Source organism: Aplidium turbinatum, chromosome 8, assembly GCF_918807975.1.
Source record: "Aplidium turbinatum chromosome 8, kaAplTurb1.1, whole genome shotgun sequence".
Classification (NCBI taxonomy): Eukaryota; Metazoa; Chordata; class Ascidiacea; order Aplousobranchia; family Polyclinidae; genus Aplidium; species Aplidium turbinatum.
In genome coordinates, this window is record NC_137479.1 from 25040264 (window position 1) to 25046264 (window position 6001).

The following is a 6001-nucleotide window of genomic DNA, read 5'->3' on the forward strand; positions in this document are numbered from 1 at the left end:
AAATTAGAAAACACTAAAAACTCAGCGACACAAAAACTCAATAACTACACAAAAACCCAACAGAGTAAGCCATTCTGAAATTGCTTCCACAAATTAGTTCAAAGAAACGTAAATCGCGTAAATTTTGCGCGATTTACAATTTGCAAAATTTATTGGTGTCTTTCTGTGTGTCTAAAACAAGTCCTTGGGGGTGTTAATAGCCAGATGTCTTGGAAAACGATATAAATTTCTACAAACTTTATTATATTTTCAACAAAGGGCTCAACTTTAAGAATCCAAACTTGGAAAATTTGGGGGGGGGGCATGGCCCCTTTCGCCCCCCTGGCTACGCCTATGCAGCGGATTACCTTCTTGTTTACCCTCGGCTTGCCACCCGGTGCAGTAGGTGGAGACCTGTCAGTGTATAACTCCGTTGCGGAAGAATGTGTCAATCTGTGGTGTATCAACGAACTTTAGAAGACTCGATAGAAGAAGAACTGCATCATGTCTAACTGACCATCTTGTATCAGATAATGTCTTCAAAACAGGCAAACCATCTAGGAATTTTCGATGGACTTGCCAAAGATGAGTAGACGAGACGAGCCATGAATAAAGGCTTTGCAACAATTCAAAAAGCTCAGCGGCAGAACGGCATGTTTCTACAGGACATTTACCGATTAAATTAAGTGAACGTGCTGTGCAAGGGACATAATGAGCTACACTACATTTCTCGCGCAGAAGAGCTTGAAGACCGTTAAACTTGCCACTCATATTGACAGCATTATTATAACTTTGACCCGTAATCCGTACCATTTTCGGATATGAAAGTATCAAATATGTTTTTTGTTAAAAAAGAAGAAATATTCTCTATGGTTCAACAAAAGAAGAAAAATTGAATAACTGGGGCTGGGCAGGGGTGCTGCAGCACCGCAGCACATATGGGTGAGCCGCCCTTGCTTGTTTGAGATACGAATTAATGCAGTAATCTCCAGCTGTGCAACTAAAAAAATTAGTAGATTTTTTTCTTTGAGGTCGGGGCTCCCAAGAGTGGGGGCCCTGGGCTTCAGCCCAGTCCGCCCCCCTTAATCCGGCACTGGTCGCAGGGATTTTTTTAAATCCAGGACCCTTAAATATTCCGGACCCGGGTCCAAAAGTACCATCTAAACCCCCTTGTCAACGCTCCTGCTCCTGCATGAGACCACTTGCAGACAATCACTATTAGGCTACGGTACATCAAACTATCCCAGTGACTGCTTGTAGGGCCTACTTCAACATGAATATGTCACCGCTCTCTGAGTATAACCCAAAACCTGCTATTTTGAGGTGGATAGACGATAAAAAAAACGCCAAAAACAGGGAATCAAGAGTGGTTTGCAAAAGTTTTTCATAATAATGATAAAGGTGCAATTTCAGACGAAACAAAAACAATTCAATGCAAACTTTCAGAAAGTTAATTTCCTTATTCCTGCGTAAGATTATATAGGACTACAATGTACATTGACATGACATCGGTTTCTTGATGATTAACCTGTTACCTATAGTTCTGCTGAAAACCTCTTTTATGTTTTTCAAAGTTTTTCTTGAGGTGACATCACATCAAAAGCGGTTTTAATTAAACTAACTAAGCGCTTTAACTGGTTTAAAAGATAAAAAATTAAGCATTTTTAATACTTTTTATCTGTTTTACTTATCAAAATACAACTTGATTGGAATCGCCTCTCCCTAATTTCACAAACAAAAAGGACTTTACCCAGTAGGCTAACCTAAATAAAACTGTGATGCGCGTAGCAAGCAAAACCAAGAGCGAGGTAACTGGAAAAGCAGCTTTTGCTTAAGTTTGCAATTTCATAATTTCCATGCCATATGGCACTATGTAAATATTTTCTAAGAAAATGTGCAGTGATAAAGATTCTTTAAAATTTGTTATGTTACGCATATGCTAGGCCTGCGATCAGGAACGTAGTTTTTTTCTTCTGTTGCAACATCATTTGACAGAGTTTTACTGTTGACTTTGGCTGAAAGTACTTTCAGAATGTCCAATTGTAAGGCATTATTGTCAAGAGCCTCTACAGCAGCGGTTCCCAAACTTTTTTTAAAATTTTGCCTGGTGGACCCTTTGCAATTATTTTGATATTTCGCGGCCCTATAAAAATCAAAGAATGCTATAGGAAAAATGCAAAAACCACACTAATGAAAGAAAAAGCAAAAACTATCAAATACGATAAGTGTTTAGTGGGATGGATGCACTTGTTTTGCTGCAGTCGTCAATGCTTGGTTTGGTTTTGCATAGGCTATAGCGCAACTCTCATGTCGTGAACTACATCCAGTCGGTTTCGGTAGGCTATTTGTTTTTCATATTGAGTAGAGTGGAAAAAGCTGTCTCACACTCGTAGGTGCGGTTACAAAAGAAACGAGGACTTTTAAAGCCATCTTGGAAAGATTTGGATAGGACTGTCCCATTTCTATCCAAAAGTCACTGCAGCACATTTGTTTGTTTATCTTTATCCTGCATTGAGGGAAAGCGGACTTGAGCGCTATGCATCGGTGTACGCCTTCCGACATACACCTGACCCACGCTGCAGCCGACGGCAATGTCTGTTTTCCGGTTGTCTACTTTACTTATGACTTAAATTTGGTACTACCCATTACTCGAAATCGATCACTGGGTAGAGGCAATTATCGTTAAGTTTCTTGCCCAGAGAAGCAACAGCAAGTGCGGGTGGCTGGAGTCGAACATGCAGGCTCTCGACTGCGAGCCCAACGCGATAACCACTCAGCCACGGCTGCCATTTCTCGGTGAAGAAGTTTTGCGCCACCATCGTTAATCATGTCAATGAACTCTTCTCGAATTTCATTCGATTCTGAAGGTAAATCGTCCAACTTGAGTGTAAATGGGGTGTTAAGGAAAAGGTGCAATTTGCCAAATTCCAGTAAATTTGGAAAATAATGTCAGATTTCTTCACTGAGAATGACCTGACCTAAAAGCAAGGTGCTCTGCACAGGATTTGGCCGAGTTCAACGATAGAGCAAGAGCCTGCGTGATGCTCTGGGCTACGGCCGTGTGGCACACGATGAAGAAGAAGAAGAAAAAGAAGAAGAATATCATCATTTGCTTCAAGTTCGTTATCACCAAAAACTGATTTAGCAATGGAAACGGGGAAAAGTTTTTCTTTTCCAAATTGGAACTTTTGATGGGAGTGAAGAGCGTTTATTTTTATTTTCTTGCAGAGCCATGTTGACGACGTTGACAGATTCAAAAATGCAAGAAGCGTCTAAAAACTATTGTCAGAAAAGTTATTGTGTAGTTCTGGTTTCCGCTCTCAGAAACTCCTGTATTTCTTTCCTTAAAAGGAAGACTCTTTTCAGAACCTTTTCCCTTAGATAGCTATCCGACATGTGCATAAAACTATAAAGCAAAATATTTTGGAATGCAGAATCACTTTCTTTGCACAATTCTTGAAAAAGACGAGAATTAAGTTCATTCGCTATAATAAATTTCACTGCTTTAATTACAGTGGTACGCTAGCAACGCATGACAACTTATCGAACATCGTCTTTACTATGTACTTGACGATGGAGAATCCAATGTGTGCCAATTGCATTTGGGGACTTTTCTTTGTCCAAAGTCTGGAAACCAGAGCGACATCCCAGCATTGCTGGAGCACCATCAGTGCTACAGCTACCGCGAGATGACGTATTAGTACAGCTATAATGTTTAAAAGATTCGCTAACTAAAGACTAATAATAAAGCAAGCATTACACCTGAAAAAGCTGTATTATCGAATCACAATCAATCAATCATCATCAATCATTTTATTTTTCGTCATTAACGCGTCCGGGACGAAAAAGATACTAACTACAAAAATCGATAGGCTACAGACCTACCAGCACGTTAACGAACGGGAAAAGGTGGCAAAACCTTGAAAGGTTTAAAACGTGCCTGAATGAAAAATTATGTAGTAGGCCTAGGCTATATATCAGTAGTTAGCATGGCCACAAAACCCAATCATTAAAAGAATTCTCATTGCGGACCCTCTGAAACTACTGTACGGACCCCGGTTGGTCCGCGGACCCCAGTTTGGGAACCGCTGCTCTACAGCTATGCGAAACTACCAGGAATAACCTATCAAGACTTTGTCAGTCCGAGGATAAAGGTTCAAAATCAAACCAAATACGTGTTTAGTAACCCGATTTACATACAAACTATTAGGCCTAATAAGTTGGGTTGGCGAAGAAAAATGGAGGGCAAAGCATTTACATAAAGCCATAATAAGCAATAAAACAGTAAAAAATTCAAAAATTAAGCTCGTTGGGGGTTTTAACCTACAAAACTTCCCCCATGCATACCAGAGGTGTACGGGGTCAGGTTTTCTGGACTCGTGCTCCACACCGACTCCAAATCTACTCCTGCTCCAAATATTTTGGGAAGATTGACTCCAAACATAAACCACAATCCAAATTTTTTATAACCTTTTACCTACGTATAACACTTATACCTTCTCTATCCGCTGTCATGAAACGAAAAGTTTGTTTGTTTGTTTGTTTGTTTGATTATCTTTATCCTGCATTGCGGGAAAGCGGACTTGAGCGCTATGCATCGGTGTACGCCTTCCGACGTACACCTGACCCACGCTGCAGCCGACTGCAATGTCTGTTTCCGCTTGTCTACTCTACTTATGACTTAAATTTGGTACTACCCATTACTCGAAATCGATCACTGGGTAGAGGCAATTATCGTAAAGTTTCTTGCCCAGAGAAACAACAGCAAGTGCGGGTGGCTGGAGTCGAACATGCAGGCTCTCGACTGCGAGCCCAACGCGCTAACCACTCGGCCATTGCTTATTTTTAAATGAAAAAAATTACTTCTCGGAAAATAAAAGCATAGAAGTAGCCTAATACAATCAAATTTATTTTCACACGAGTCTGTTCAATCACAAACAGATAGAAGTTGTTAGAAGTAGCCTATCTTCACAAAAATAACAACTGCTCTGACTCTGAGTAAGGTGTTAAAAAAAACAGACTCCGGCTCTGGCCAAAAACCGACACTCCGGCTTCTAAATACTCCAAAACTCCTGGTCCTGTACACCTCTGGTGCGTTCGCCACTGGCAAAGGTCTATAAAAACGTCAACGACAAAACGCGAAAAACAAGGCTATTTGTTTCCGTTTGAATTAGCTTACATTTCTTTGTAAAGAATTTCATTTTTTTCTATTTCAACAAAATAAAGTTTGTTTCGGACAGTCCTAAATTATTAATCTATTGTTTTTTGCCTGAGAAAAGGTTTGTGAGTGCGTATAGCGCAAGGCTGAGAAGTTAATGCTCAAGGGACAAGTCTCGTGATTTCCATCAGAAATTTAACGTTTGCAGACGGTAAATTATTGTAAAAAAACGGTTGATTTGTTGTCTGGATTGCATTTCTAACGTGCAAGCCTGTTCTGACCCAACAATGTAAAACTGTCGTTGTGTGTTATTTTAACGTCGCGTGTTGTGAAAATTAAAAATGCCACGTCTGCTGAAGAATAAACAAAAATTCCGCTGATGCTGAAGCCCTTCCAACATTTAAGAACACGTGCTGACTCGTGCTGAGAAGTGAGAAGTGGTGAATTGCGCCAGTGCCAATGTAAGAATGTTAGTGTCAGCAGAGACCACAGTTTAGCTTTAGCCACAGAAAAGGCTATACCGCAGCGTTGTAAATTGGCGACGACGTCAATTTTGGTGATAAAGCATCTAGTATGATCTGTTGCTTTGTTTTTTAAAAGCAATACGTTAAGTAAGCTAGCCTGGGAATAAAAACACCAGTCCTTCTCAAGTCTATCTTCAAATGCAGTGCCCAAAACAAAGGTTATTGTGCATTTGCAAGGTTATTTTTCCCACGATGTTTCCAGCTAGACTTGTGTTATGTCACTCTTCTGTGGTGAGAAATAGCACACATGTTAAGTGGATATTGCTTTAATCAAGCTGGAAAATTATTACTGTTAAACGTACTCTGAACCTTACATATGTTGTGTTCTCACGTTTTTTTT